Raw genomic sequence first — 16,781 nt, forward strand, 5'->3', positions numbered from 1 at the left:
AATCCTCACCTGTGGAACGATTTAAAGAAACGCGGCCATTATGTGCTCCTGATAAATGAATGTGATGATGCGAGAACCTGTGACATAATTTGCTGCAACATTTGTTAGCAGAGCCATTTCTTTAATGTTTCAGGGTGTTTTTGATACTAATGATGTGCCATTTGGCTGAATCACCGGAGGAGCAGGTGGTGTTTTTGTAACTGCTGCGTTCTTTATGAACAACCCATCAACTATACGAACGGCTAAATGCAGAACCAGAGAATAAACGAATACAGTAATTTAATCACGTCTCTTAACATTATTTAATCAAACTACTGCATTTGTTTATGTCCACCAAATGTTCTGGATCAGACAAGGCTGCAGAAACATCAGCTCTCTCTAAAGCCTTCTCCTTCAAGGTCATGAAATAATCTTTTGTCACTTCACTTGATAGTCTGGTATTTGTTTCATGGCTCTGTCTTGAGCGACATCCTTGTGACTACAGACACAGTTTGTCTCCACCATGGGTACGGAGTGTTAAGATTTTGGCCGCCTGTGTAAGAATTGTGGGTTCACGCACGCCGCCCAAGTGACAGCCTCCTTTCTCAAAGGCCCACTTTTTGGGAGACTCTCAGTTGCACTGACATTTAGATAGAATAGGATGACATTTGAGTTCTGAGTGTATGTAGGACATGGGTCAGACATCAATGATGACTTGGCTGGAATAAAGCAAAGAGCTGTTTAAAACGGCTGAATGTGACAAACTGCTCAACTATTGCAAAGAAAGTTTAGGGAATTCAGTTTCACTGCAGAGCCTAATACAAGTAAATGTATTTGATAAATTGCCTTTTTTTCTCATAAACGGGATTTTCATCTCATCTGTGGCAATGATTCTTGATCACACCTTACCTTTTCTTGACATCTTATGTATAAGCACTTCAAGATGTGCAAATGAATTCCATTATAAGAGCAACTTCTCAGGGAAGAAACTGGAAATTTGATTAAAACTTGCATACATTATAGCTGTTTTTTTTCTTCATCCCACCTCTCACCTTTACCAGCAGCGGTGTCGTGAAACTAATTACAGACTCGTTCATTACTGTTGTGTTGCGGCATCTTCTCCGCATTTCTCTGCAGACAGTCAAAAGCCACGGGAATTACATCTGTAGCTGCCCTCACAGAAATATGCACACTTCTCATATGACCTGAGTTATTTCCCATCGTGAAACTCTATATTGGGACGTCACTCTCCAACCCCCCCAAAATATAGCTCGGCTGTGTGTTAAACATGCACACATGTTTTACTCCATGTGCATATTTAAAGTCAGACAATCTGAAATGACTACATTAAAAAGCCATGAGTCACTGCAATTGTGGAAGAAAAGGGAAAATAGAAGAAGAAGAAAGTGAAGACAAACTTGAGAGTCCTGGTTCTGACCGAAGATGAACTCTGTAATTCAGTTTGTGTGATAGAGGAGAAAAAGAGAGAATTTAGTATAAAGAACATTTGTCTTGCTTATATCGCGTCCTGGATATTTTTCAAAACTGCGTTGAAACCAGTCAGTACTGCCAACCAACATTAGGTAGAGGACCCCCCCCCCCCCCCCCCCCCCCCACACACACACACACACATTCACACTTCCCAGTTCATTATATATACTAATGAAATGCTTTTTATTATAACAGTCCTGCTGCACCAAATCTTAGCTTCATGAAGGTTATGGTATTCAGCATTTGATTATAATAACTAAGAGAGTTGATTCAACTGTGTTTTCATTTTGGAGGCTGTGGTTTGTACCGCTACTGGATTGGACTGTTTTGTACTGACACATTTGACATTTTAGTCATTGGGCATAAACACACTGCTATATTAGCATGTGTTCTTTTTCAGTAGTGTACCTAATGTTTTGGGAGATTAGTGTTAATTATGATAATAATGTGACTTCAGTCAAATGTAATTCAAAAATGATTGTCACGTGGCCCTCAGTATTGCAAATCCTGTCACCCTGCTTCACTTCTCTCTGACTATTAAGTGAAAATGACCCGCTGGCTATTGTACTGTTAGTAAATCTGAAATGTCACTTTGGAAATTCTGTAGCTACAGTATAACAATCTATACACACACCAAGGTCATTTAGTGTTAGTTGAGAGTTGTGTTTACTGATGTTTGATTAAGAAAAGTATTTTTATTTTTTCTTTGTGCCTCAGACAGAAGCACTTTTTGTCTGACAAGAATAAAGTGACTGCACCGTGGCTCAGCTCCAGTCTCATCGAGAGCAACTTACTCACTGCAGTATACCTGCGCCGGCCACGACATGTCAGCCGATAACTCTGTTTTCACTGCAGCCGCAAACAAAATGAATTTACAAACTTTTTGTCCTCCCTCGTTCACCTTCTGCCTCTCTCCATCCTTCTCGTCCACTCACTTCTCTTCTCATCTGGCTGGGAGAGAAAGATTGCCGGGGATTCATTAGCAGCAGTATTAGGCAAGAGTGGCATAGCAGTTAGCTGTGATGCTGCTTACTAGGTTTGCAGTGCAGCATTGTTATCTGCTCCTCTGTGTGTTGATGTGTGTGCGTGTGGGTGTTACTGAGAGTCTTATCAGTGGAAACAGACCTGGACGTGAGCAGGGTGGCGAGCAGGAGGAGGATGTGGCGGGGGTTGGGAAGAGGTGCAGTGCAGGAAGGCAACAGTGAAATTGAAGGATTTAAGAAAATAAATAGGAGACTGGAAGCAGGCAGAGACGGGGAGATGGACGATAGACGCGTGGAAGGTACCAGAAAGGGATAATGTGTTGTCGACAGGCACGGTGTGAAATAAAAGACAAAAAAGGAGGAGAGTGGGAGGGAAAAAGGAAGCAAATGGGACGTGATCTGGGTTGAAAGAGGGAACAGAGGGAGGGACTGAGAGGAACATAAGCCGGCTGGGGGTGAAGATGCCTAAAAGGTGATAAGAAACACAGGGCAGATGAGAGGAGGAAGGCTTCAGAAATGAGGTGTTTGGTGGACTGATTATTTCTACAGATGCTCCAAGGGTGTCCAGAGGCTCCCATCTCTCACTTCTGGCTCTTGTCCATTGGACTTGAGATCGGCCTGAAGCTGAAATTAAATACGTGCTAAATGTTTTAACACTGAACGTATACCAATGGTTGCAGCTCAAAACAACGTCATCTAAGATTCAGAACCTTTTGATCTCATCTGTCTTTCTGTGTTAGCCCTACGATAGACCTGGGATAGGCTCTAGCACCCCGTGACCCTCCAGAGGACAAGCGGTTACAGAAAATGAATGAATGAAATATGCTCAAAGTGGTGCAGTCATCAAATCCTCACAGTTGAGTCTCTTTGACACATACATTAAACCTGCAATAAGTGATTGTTTTAGTCACTTGGCAGCAGTGCATTAATATATTATCACACTAATAAAGTTGTCAACAAACCTGTAAACACGTTCAGCTGATGCGGCAACATTAGTTTTCATTAGGAGTTGTCTTTCTGGCCAACTGATGAATTGTCTCTGAAACAAACTCCTGAGGGAGATGTCTGACTCTTTAGCTGCTAATTGTGTTCACCAGCTTGTAGCTAACTCGTCTATAATTCAGACCCTGAGCAGATGATGCACAATCAAGTTTTAAAACTTGAAAACCACTCCTGGCTACGAGTTAAGATCCTCTCACTGCTCTTTATCACCAAGATGCACTGCAGAGACAAGTGATAATTCCCTGTGGGTTCATCAGTGCAAACGACACATAACTGTATCCATTATCCAAAAAAGGTTTAAAAAAGGCAACTGGACTTGTAGAGTTTTTTTAATTTTTATTTTGTCCAGTTGCCTTTTTTAAACCTTTTTTGGATATACCATGACCTGGATGACTGAGAACCTTCACAGACAACTGTATCCATTATTAATATAGAAATAGAGATTGAAGCAGATTAAGTTCAAACACTGGTACCTCACTCCCTCATAACAAAATTGGATAGGTTACTGCTCTGTTCCCCTGAACCATTAACAACCCCATGTAAGCAAACATCCTGAAAACCTCCAACCTGCTTCTGCTTCCTTCTGTTGCTGTGTAGATACTATGCTCTGATGCAGGTCACTGCATAACTTGTCCAGGCGCTGAGTCCCAAATAAAATGCCACAGATGTTTTGAGAACAAATTGGCGCTTTGCCAGCAGATGCCTACATGTGTATGTGCGTCCCCATTCAGACCTGACTCAGGATGCTAACAATTACCAATAGGGCATTATAAATCAATGAACAAAAGTCAGCCAGCAGGATTTACATGTGACACAATAATGTGAGTTGGAGCAGAGGGTTACATTTAACAAACACTGTCTCATCTTATTAGTCGGTTTCCTCTATCGCCCAGTCTGTCTGTGTCCCTGGTTTGATTCCAGCTTGTGACACATGTTGCATGTTATCCCTCTTTCTCCTTCCCTTGTTGACCTCTGCTGATATAAACAGGAACAAATAAATTATTATTACTGCCATCCCAATAAATAATGATGAGTTACACACACACAGACTGAAAAAATAATCTTCAAGTCATAAAATTAACAGAACAGGCCATCTGTGTGCTCTTACTAAGTGTTTCCTTCTTTTAGTTCAGAGTTTGCCAGTACAAAGTGTCCTTGACTACTCAGTCCGTAGCTAGTGTTTTTTTTTGTGTGTGTGTCAGTTTTGAAGCCATAGACTATACGCCTGCTCCTCTCCAATACTGTGTGATCAGTGTCGATCCCAAAATATGATCCACGTGTCCAACGTGCAAGAATTATTGCAAGTTTTAGCCTTCAAACACATGTTCAGTGCAGGCAGTGTGGATTCACGTGACACTGCTGTAAAGCGTTTCTCTAATCTCTGAGAGCTCTGTCGCACACTCAGCGGCTATGAGCAGTCAAAACTTGCATGTAAATATGCCGCATGTCTCCGACAGACAATGTGCATTTCCCAGTGATACCATCAGAAAGAAAGGGATGTTATCAGCAATTTGTCCTACAAACGCTCTGCAGTCATTCAGTGCCCTGAAGGCGACACAAACACACATTTCCTCCCTCAGAAGGCTCAGCAGGCAGTCGGACCAGTGTGTGCGCGACATCTAACAGAAAGTCACAACAGAAGCTCTGACATAAAAAGAGAGGTGAGGACAGAGGAGATGAAAGGGAGTGTCAGAAAAAGTGTGGGGCACAGCTTAGTGGGATGGAGACCGTATACTGTGCATTTTAGAGGGGATTGATAGAAGAGGAGAAAAAGAGATTAATAATAATCATATCTGGAAGGGAAAGACAGATAGCTGGAGATGACAGAAAAGGGAGGATAGTGGAGAAGGAGATAGTGTGTGTGAGAAAATGAACACAACGCTGCAAGGTGGAGAGAGATGGAGTGAGTGCGAATTAAGAGATATGGAGATATGACAGGAGAGCCCTTGTGAAAATCAATACAGCAATGACTAGAAAGAGATAAAGTGGATGGAAGGGAATTGGGGCAGAGGAGGGGAGATGACAGTGACAATAAGACTGAAAGAAGGGCAAAGGAGGGAAGGGTCGAGAGAGGGAGTGAAAAGGAGAGAGAGAAAGAGAGAAAGGGTGTAATGAATACAAGAGCGAGCAAGATGATGTGAGAGGAGCTGTTGTTTGTCCTCAGGCTGCTCTCTTCGAGGAAGGACAAGAATGTGGGGGTGGTTAGCAACATTTACTGACATAAACTGCCAGTGTGTGTGTGTGTTCATTTTTCACAGCAACCAGTCACCAATAACATTATATAAGAAAGATCAAAACAGAAGAAACCATGGCAACTGTGATCCACTAGTAACAGCCACTTGCTCGACGCACATAGCAGGAACAACCAGTTTCAGGTGTGGCAGCGCGCTTGCTTATGCTAAATATCTTTATCTTTAAATTTAAAAAATCCATCTTTAATCCGTGCCTGATGTTATTTTTACCAAGGAAAGGGCTTGCAGCCTAACGGGGAAGAGATGTTTTTGTTATCGTGCCACTGCAGACCGCGGGGCGCTTAGTCAGAAAATTCCTGACGGGAGCCCAGACAGTGACGGGCATAGCTTCTGGGAGATGAGCGTATTTCAGGCCTGCAACAGAGGCGTGATGGACAGAAGATCAGGGCATCTGGGTCACCATCCCAAATGAGTCCCTCGCTTCCAAAAACCAAGGCACGAGCCTCCAACGGCTGTCTGTATCCCTAGCTTAAAGAAGGATGAGGGGATAAGTGAGGTAGCTCCAGAGAATGCTGTTTCACTAGCTGCAGCTTAAAAGCTCATTTACATCTGTTTCACCCCCACACACGGCTAAACTGGGCCTAGTGTGGCCTAAATACCAGTTACTCCACCTGTCTTTACTCTTCTACCCACGGGCCATTACATTACTAAGAAGAGTCTGAGACAGACACAAAGCCGATCAACAAGTCATCTAACTTCGGTATGTTTTTGGTAAAAATCCCAAATGACAAAAAATATACCAATATCTAAATACGCATTAATCTAACAGTAGAAGTTACATTTATGGAACTAATACACTGATTATTTAGATTTTTTTTGCTACGACCATGTGTCTGTAGTTTCTGCTTGTTGAATTTCTACACTTTATATTCTATGTAACGTCTGTGCTAGGTGTAGATGCAGAACCAGATGTGCTTTTATATTAGAGATGCACCGGATCCAGGTTCCGGATCCGGATCCGGCCGGATAATGGCGTTTTTATGGGGTCCGGTTACTGCCGGATACCTAGCGTGGCAACCGGATCCGGACCCGGAAGAACGTGATTACGCGGTTAATGTTTAGAGAAGCCATCCACTACATTGTGTTAGCAGTCCTCGTCGGAAATGGAAGCAGGGAGCCGAAAAAGTGCTGTGTGGCACTTTAAACTGGTAGAGGGAGATTCAAGTCATGCGATATGCACGCTTTGCTGTCAAAGTTTGTCTCGAGGTAAAAACGTTAAAGTGTACTCAACATCTCCGCTGTTTTACTGCATTTTATACCATGGTCTGGGTGAATACTCGATTCTGATTGGCTGGAGGGTGTGGGTTAAAAAGTGATAATGTACACCTAGGAAAGACGTTCCGTCAAATTGCCTGATGACAGTTCTAAATTATTGCGCTGGCTCAAACGCTAGATGGTAACCATGGCAACGGAGACTCAACGTTATTTCACAGTTTATTCATCGCAAAACAGACAAAACATGAGTGATTTTATCATTTCTTTTTACTTATTTGGTGAGTTTGACAACTTTGAAGACTGGAATGCAGCAGAAGGAAAAGACAGAAGAGAATATGAAAAGAAAAAGGGGAAGCGACACAAGGAGGTGACACCGGAGGAATTGAACGAATTAGAGGATGACAAGGACGAGATAAACACAAAGAAAACGATTTAGGAAACTATCTGTGAACTTTGATTCTTTGAAACAAAATTTCGCATCATTCTCTGGACACACACAAGTAGCACTGGCCTTCTGAAATGATACTTCGTATCACATAACGTAAGGTTAAGCCATCATCTCACTTCCCATCACTGATCAACTGCTGCGGTCGGGTCGCTATGGCCAACGCCTGCATACGGGAGATATTAAATAGTGCGCTCGACTTGTAAAAATAAAAAAACGCTCACGATTTTAACTCTAAAACACGTTAAAGTATTATCAATTGATTAAATATTTATTTCTTTCGTAAGTGACCATGGTATAAGCGGGATAATGCCCTTCGAGGTGTCCATTAACAGAAATTAATGGACTTCGCGGAAGCGTCGGACGGTTCACGCCTCCGCGTCGTCCATTAATTTCTGTTAATGGACACCTCGTCGGGCATTATCCCTTACATAATGTACAAGCTGATGATCGGAGTAGGATCCGGATCCGGTTCCGGATCCGGCAGGATCTTAAGCAGTGGATCCGGTATCCGGCAGGATCCTAAAAATCAGGATCCGGTGCATCTCTATTTTATATATACACTGATCAGGCGTAACATCATGACCACCTTCCTAATATTGTGTAGGTCTCTCTTGAGCCTACAAAACAGTTGGGACTCAGAGTTCTTATCAGAGAACGGACATGGCCCTTCTGAGGGTGTCCTGTGGTGTCTGGCAACAGGATGTTGTTAGTGGGGGGCCTCTGTGGGTCAGGCTTGTTCCAGTGCATCCCACAGACACTTGATCAGTTTGGGATCTAGTAAAGTGGAATGGCTGCTGTCATCAAGGAGTGTCATTGCTATGGGGTGGGGGTGCCTGGTCTGGTCTAGGTGGGTGGTACATGTCTAAGTAACATCCACATGAATGCCAGGTCCAAAAGTTTCCCAGCAGAACATTGGATTGTCACAAGATGGTCAATGTTATTACCTTCTCCTGTCAGTCATAATGTTGTGGCTGATCGGTATACACAGATTTAATTCTTCACATAACATTGCTTGACAGCATCTTCAGTCATTAAAGATGATGAACATGCACCACTTCAAATTGGGTGTAAAATAGACTGGAAGCTTGTGGTACTTGTAGCAGCTCTGTGAGGCCTGACTGTTTCTTTAACACATCAGTAGTTTAAGTCATATTATGACAACGATAACGTGTCTGTGAAGGTTCTCAGTCATCCAGTTCATGGTATATCCAAAAAAAGTTTCAAAAAAGGCTACTGGAGTTGCACAGTTTTTTTTTGAGACTCTACTTTTTTGAACCTTTTTTGGATACAACAATAACGTGTATAAAATTTGACCTGATAAATCTTCAGAGCTATTAGGATTCAGCCTGTGGTAACAATACATGTTTCACGTAAATCTATATGTTGAGATAATCCAGGCTAAACTAAAGTGATGAATGGATCAAAACCGAGAACATACCTCTGTTAAGGCAAAAACAAGAGGAAAGTCTGTAGAAATCTTTGCACTCTTTTGTAATTTTTTTATCAGCAGCTTTGTTCTTAAAATGATGTCATCTTACAAAGTTTAGAACAAACCAGCCTTTAAACCTCTAACCCAGGACTGTGAAGGCAATGTGTTTGATTTACTTGTATCTCACTTCATTAGACGTCTAACCAGCAACAGATGAAAACGTATGTTCAAAATTTAGCTGCGTTAATGCTGTAACGTAGTGCACTTTTCATAACTTGTTAGAAAAGTTTAGAGAATATCAGTATTTTGTGGCATAATACTCAAATGTTGTCCTCAAAACTTCTTATATTTGTTGTCTTGTTACATAATATACCAATAAAAAACTGTGAGCTGTGATATTACCCTGATGGTAACACAGTAAGAGAGATTTGGAAGCTTAGTTTCATACTAAAAGTGAAAGGCCTCGCTGCTTCTTGGTTTTAATGCCAGCCTCCTGCAGGGACCTGAGGGCCCTCTCACTGAATTAAGGAAACAGCAGCTTGAAAATGAAGTCAGCTAGTAGACCCACTGAGGTGTTTTATGCGATAATTAAAACTTAACTATAAAATCTGAAAATCTCTTGAGGTCACTGCTGAGAGGAGAACAGCAGAGCGCAGTCTGATGTGTGTTCATCAGTAGACACGTGGAGGAGAATGAGTGTCCGCATTCAGTTCCTAAAATATGTAATACCTCAGTGCCTCTAAAGACGCTGGTGTGCTTGTAACTGAGTGAGCGTCGGCGGGTCAGTGGCGGTGTAGTCGCTGATTGCCTCCCATCGCCTGCTGATATGATATTATACAAAATGTGGCACGGTAAACAGAAGACAGAAGGCAACCTCCCTGTGAATCAAAAGTTTCCATTTGGAGCCAAAAAACAGGGCGTCTGTCACAGTAGCTGAAGCAATATTCCATCGCATAGCTGCTCCAGACCATATGGGTCAGGCCCAGGCAAAGTCTGTGTGTCTAACCAAGCATTTTATTACAGTGTGTTGTGTTTGGATTGCAACATGTGTAATTGTGCTAGGAATGTGCCTCCCTAGAACTTTGTGCTAAATATATTCTCTATTGAGGTGTAACTTGTCAAAATGCAGAGTTTATCTAGAATTGGCACGTACCTTACCTGTACTTGTTAAATCATGTTCAGTGTCACAGAGGGCTGAACCCTGTCCATGGGTACATCCTCTGTAGATTGATGTCTGTCATAACAGATAAACACTTGGCTCACATTGTGATTTTTTTTTATGACATTCTTCATCAGATCATTCAGTCGACAAAGTGAAACAATGCTACAGCCTTCTGTGCAAAAGTTAGCTTAGTGGTTTCTGGTATTGCCAGCAACAACAACATCTTTTCAGCTTAACCCACGCTACATTCTGCCTGCAACGAGCCGTCTGCCTGACCCGCTCTCACCTTCAGACACCAGCACTCGTCTTAACCTTCGAAAATGTTCAGTAAGACTGGTTATGAGTCATCAATCCACTTCTGAGTTCTAAGTTTGGGTCCTCAAGGAAAATCTTACTTAAAAGCATTTTGGTTTAGACATTGATGGACTTAAAAAGATGGACTGAAATGACCTGTAATCGCAGTCGTTTGAAAAACTGTGTGGTTTGGTCTCCTGGAAAATATGCACAGAAAATATGTATTATTAATCTTAACATAATGCCTAAATAAATCCTTGAAGATAAACTTCAAGGTAAGAAACCGCACCCTATTGCCTTCAACAAAGAGTGTAAACAAGACATCTTTTCAATATAACATTACATAATGTTTTTTTTTTTCTTTTTATCTTTATAGCTTCAATCAATGACTTTAAAAAGGGTATATTTCTTTTTTAGATTTGCTGTGAAATTGTGAAAATAAGTTGCAGTTGGATTTTTATTGAGAAAAACTTTAGTCGTCTCTTGGATCTTTCATCAATATTAAATTTTTTCCCGACATGAGAGGCTGTGTAAACAAAACACTTGAAGATCAAAGGTTAGCAGTTTAGCAAGCTAACGACAGTGTAACTTAATGTAGGAAATGCAAAGGCTTAATGAAAGGTTAGTGCTTTAGGGAATATCAGCATTTTCCATGGATGTAAAATTACAATGGTATACAACTAAATTACCGTATATTATCTTAGCATCCACCGTCGTTCTGAAAATGTCAATACGACTCATCTTGTGGACTTAGACCTTACTGAAGATATCACAGTGGGGGAGCCTTCATTTTCACTTGTATTGTGAACACAGTAAACACAATTCTATTCGAAGGCAGTGATATGTTGTGTTTAGTGCTAATTCGCAAATGTTAGCATGCTAACATGTGCATTGCCAATAAGCATGTTAGTTTGGCAGTATGAGCATTTGGCTTCAAGAACGGCTGTGCTCAAGTACAGCCGCAAAAGAGCAGCAGTGATGGCTGAAGACTTGTTAATGATAACTGTGTAATCCTAAATGTTGTAAAATGAGTTACAAAAGGGTTTTAATGATATATAGATACATAGGTAACAGAAAACAACATCATAATGAGCTGGTAAAAATGCGAGCAAAAGTAGACTAAAAAGAATTTAAACCAGTCTTGTGTCATTATTACAGTCTGTCATTACTCACTTGTGTTTTCTACTCATTTCACAATAGGTCTGATTGTACCGTGTGATACCGCGTGGGTGCCCAGGTGCACATCGCATCCATTGTGTCTGGTGCTGAATTGTATTTATGAATCTCATCATACTGGGAAGACAATGGAGCGATTGTTGGACAGTTGCCCTCTCTCATCTGTCGTAAGAGCTGTTCTCATACAAAGCGACTGGCACACTGAGATAATCTTCGCTTTTTTTCCCCCAAACACTCAAAACTAAACACTTTTCTATTCATAAAAAGATGCTCGTAAGGCACAGGAATTTATGTGCATGCTCATCTTTATTACTCTCCTTTTTCTGTTCCTCATAATGTCCCTTAAAATATGGGAGCAGAGCCTGGAGATGAGTCCTCGCACGCGCTGGCTACAGATGAAATGAAAGATGAGTCAATTAATAGGAAGCAACAGGAGTAATGTCTTTTGACGTGTGGAATGAAGTGTGAGGATCACATATTGTCACTGCAGATGCGCAAACAGAAAAACACAATTATTACGGCCGCGCATGTCTCGCAGTTTGTTACATACTCTGCAGCTCGTGTGCAGCTCGTGTGCATCGCTGTGTGCGTGTTTGTGCCTGGCATCTGATGATCTTTGAAAATGGTTTGTGACATGTGGAAGGCCAGAGGACATAACACTGAATCATATTGCCTGCTCCTCATATTAGATTTCCTTGTTTGCTTTTTTTTTTTCTTCTTTTCACGTGACAAGACACATCTCATACCTGAGGCTGCTCTCACCTTCCTGTTATTTTGCCGTTTCATTTTCTCTCAGCATCGATCTGATCCGGGCTGCAGATGTGAAGGAGAACGAGAGAGGACGAGAGACTGAGAGACCGAGAGACCCAGAGAGGGGGGAGTTGTTCATTTTCTTTGAGCCTGTCAGTGTCGAAGCATTATCTGCTTTTTAGAGGGTGTTGTTGTTCAGAAGCAGCCGGCTGGAGAGCCCTGCCTGCTGTACCTAATCGGAACCGAGAGCGTGACGCCCTGATTAAAAACCCAATGAAAGCACACAAACACACACCCACACATCCACTATCCATGTCTGCTTTGAAAACACCAGCTTGATCTCAAATTCATTTTGGAGCCTCCTTGGCACACTTACAAAAAAGCACATTATATATGAGGTGCCCAAAGATACATCTATATTGCAAGTAAAAAAATAAAGTGTAATCAAAGTGAAAATTTATGGGTGCATTCAGCTCAAGGGCAGCTGAGCCAGATAAGTAGAAGAAAACTGCCGTTACACAAGTCCTAAATTCATTTTCCATAGGCCTCTACGTTACAAATATATTTACAGGCTGGTACAAAAAACAGTTTGTCTGCATTGCTAATTTTACCATTCATGACAACTGTACACTGTGCATAATTAAAGGAATGACAGCTTTGAGCGAGAGGTGGCTGCCATCCCAGATTGCTTGCAGCAACTCCACCTCTTTGCCTTTTTATTTTAGCAGTTTTAGAGTAAGGCACTGCAAAGATGGCGATGGCACCAGCCACCACATTGAACTTCAAAAACAGCTGTTCAGGAAACCGGTAGGTGACGTCCACACGAGGGTTCATCCACCTTTTTATACAGTCGATGCTCGGCCGGGGGTGAAAGGAATACATTTCTTGTGCCAGGGGCCGGCTGCAGCAGCTGGACATATGTTGAGTATAAAATGCCCTACATAGAGTTCATACGTCTGAGACTGGACGTGCATCTTCTATGCTGGGTGTAGCTGCGCCAAGTTGTAGTTTTAGATTGGTTCAAATGTGTTTTAAATATTTATCACAAGGCTGGACGTAGCTGAGCCGGACGCAGAGCTTACACCAAATTTATTAATCTCCAGCTGGTACAGCCCAGGATTCTTGTCTGGGGAAATTCTCCTTTTCTCCTAAGATTGATGCACACACACATTTCTGTGTATAGCTGTAGCTGCAGCACACACACTCACACACCCTTGTGGCTGTGACTACACTACTGACTGTTGGCAAAGGACTGGGTGGTTACTAATCTTTCACCTTCATCACTCTGCTACCTTTCCAGCCCTCTTTCTGTTTCAGTATATCACTCTCTTCCCACTCTAACCTTTCATTTTCTGCCCTCCTCCCAGTTTTGTGGCTTCCCACCCTGTGGTCATGAGCAGCGAGTGGTTATGTATGCATAAAAAGAGAAAAGGAGGAGAAGGAGAATTTTAATTAATTTCAGTGTCTATATCTCCCTCCATCCACCTGCTCTATAGTCCTCGCAGGCAGAATGTAACCTGGAGTCAAGCCCAAGCCTCCATGACGGGAGAATTGCAATTATTTCTTCAACTCCCTTATCACAGCTCATGACCGCATCCATCCACCCAGGTTCTCTCTTTTAAAGCCTTCATCCTGAAATGGAGGGCTGAGCACACATTCTCCTTTTTGTCAACTTCTCTGCTTCGACTTCCACAAGCAAACATGTTCAGACCTCAGCAATAACCATTGTGACAAAATCCTCCACTGCCTACCACCTTGCTCTGGTAGCTTGCTATTGAACATTAAACCATACATGTTTTTTTCCCCATTGAGTCAACTACAAATATTAATTTACAGCTGCACACCAAAATTGTTTGGCATGTTCAGTATATGAAATCATGGATTTAGTGTGTTTATATTAAACCCAAAACCACAGATCATGCGGAATTACATCAGAGAATTATTCCAGAGACTGCTCCTTGTACTTTATATTCAACGTTAACAGTCATTGTCAGGGCAGAAAGATGAGTGTCCTGTGGAGCTCAAGCTGGAGAAAGGTTGTGAAGGATGTCTGCTGCTCATATAGAATGGTCTGATATTGACAGTTACCTCTGTGAGAGCACAGATAATGCTGGAAAAATCACTTTTTATGTCAAGAGCGTTTAACTAACACTAAGCCTTATGGCTTTGAGAACAATGCCTTGGTTGCTGCTTCTCTCGCGCTGTTCAGGTCCCCTCTGACCCTCGCCTCTTTTCAAAAGCCACACAACGTTGGGTTCAGTTAATTCAAGTTAACACAGATGCAGACAGAAACAAAACGTAATACTTTGGTAATTTACTGCTTTACAAATGTACCAATGAGCAGTGGCAGCAAAGCAGATTCAAAACGCCCAAAATGTCAGACATAACGTAAATAAATGGATTTGCCAAGCCACTGCAGAAATTAAGATTAAAGGCTGCGAGTACTCAACCAATCAAAAATGTGTAAAGCTGCAAGTCCGACTGCAGAGATCCTGTACTCCATAAAATCATTTTCTAGAAAGTTAAGTTTCACCCCACAAAATGGATGAGTCAAGCCGTGCAGCTGTTGATCATGATTTACTGCTTTGCTAATTCAGCACCTGAAAAGAGACAAGCAGCTGTAGCAAAGCAGACCTAAGTGATAGACTTTAAGAAAGCAAATGCATTTTCCAAGCTATTTAGAATAAACTGCTCAACCAATCACATTTGTTCAATGCCATTAGTCCCATAGCTGGGACTCCTGCACTTTGGCAAAATACTACCCCTAGAGCGAGGGCATTTTGAGGAGTAAAATTATTTCCCTTGTGCTTAACTTAGAGTTTGGTCCCAGTGGTGGTCATGCAGAAGGTCCCTGTCCCCGGGGAATGTTCCTGTGATAACGGAGAAAGGTCAAGACTCCAAAAAAAACTTGTAGTGCATGGAGCATCTTTATTAGACTGACGTGTTTTGATTGGTGGCCTTCAGTAGGGTCACCAAGAAACATACTGCAATGGACATTTTAAATAATGTGTCATTTTAAATGGAACCAACCAATCATGTAAATGCACATGTACATACGTATAAGCCAATGGGGAGCCTACAAAGTGGGGCACCAGGCCAACCAATCACATAACCAATTACAAACATCCACGTATATACATATACATCAGCCAGGAAACACCTAAAAGTGTGGATTGGGTATATTTTCACAAGGTTTCTGGCCTATCATTGGACCAGACTGGCAAAAGAGAGGAATGCCCAGCAAAGGTCAAGAGTAAAAACATTAAGAACACTACAAACAGGTCACATCAAAGATACAAAAGTAAAAATTGTATAAAAAAAAAAGTTCCTGTGGTGGATTCACTGCTCTTAAGGTCTGAGAAACATTATATGCCATGGCTAATAAAAATGTGACACCCATTCACTACCCACTGTGACTTGCACATTATTAGGCCTGAATATGAACATAATGTTATGGAAAGTTGTTTTGAAAGGATAGGAAATGCAGCTTTGAAAATTAATTCAGGGCCAATTAGATTCCTCCCTGGTTGCATTGTACGATGGATAATAATCTAAGCATTTTAAGTGCCTAAAATATTTGCACCGCACTATCAGCACCTCTAAATAAGTAGAATCTGCTTTTTTCATTAAATTACTTCCTCTGTGCTGCTGTCCCTCTTTCTGTCCTTGTGCTACCTTTCTTTGCCCAGGATGTCCGAAATACACGAGGGGAGAAACGACAGCACATTAATCACGACTGATGTTACTCACAAATCCCTCTGACTGTTTGTGAAACACCCGCACATGAAATTTTAGATGCAAAACCGCACACACCCTCGAGCACCCTGAAAAGCAGTGCGGCTCCGCGCTGTTGAAGCACTGTGGGCAACTAGAGAATGAAAGCTTAGAGGCAGGTTGGAAGAGGTCGGGGAGAAGGGCAAGGAGGGATGAACGAAAGAATGAGGAAAATACCCTGGAAAGGATGAAAGTGAAAAGTTTGGATTGGAGCAGCAGAGGGAGAGATTAGCCGGACTGAAAGAGGGAGGTCTAAATGAGAATATATAAAGCGTGAAGTAGAGGAGGATTGACAAGTGAGTGGGTAGAAGTGAAGGGAAAATGGAGGCTGTGGCAGAAATACAGTATGAAATTGGTTGCAGAATTAGAGTGCATTTGGAGACGCGATGGAGGAGAGGCCAAAAAATGAAAGGATTGTGCAAAGAGGATAAGGAAGAAGGAAGGTGGGGGACCGTTAAAGCTTTTGGTGGTTACCTCCGTTCACCTCAGACTGAAAAATATATCCCTGGCTATACGCAAACCAATATACCTACAAACATCCTCTCTCTCTCTCTCTCTTTGACAAACATAGACACAAGTGTGGATGCTTGATCAATGGACCCCTTGAGTCCAGCATGGAGCCTGTGCCACCACACTGTCTCTCTGTCTTTGACTATCTCTGTCCTCTCTCTGCAGCTGAAGTGAAATCAGGCCTGAAACGTAGAGATTATTCCAGCACACTGAAGTTTATTACACCAGAGCCACGCTCTGCTGCAGATGCATCCTATGTAGAGCTCAATCTCAGTGTTTAGTAATGATTTTATATGAAGATGTAGAAGGCCCTCAG

The sequence above is a fragment of the Chelon labrosus genome (genome assembly GCF_963514085.1).
Source record: "Chelon labrosus genome assembly, chromosome: 6".
Classification (NCBI taxonomy): Eukaryota; Metazoa; Chordata; class Actinopteri; order Mugiliformes; family Mugilidae; genus Chelon; species Chelon labrosus.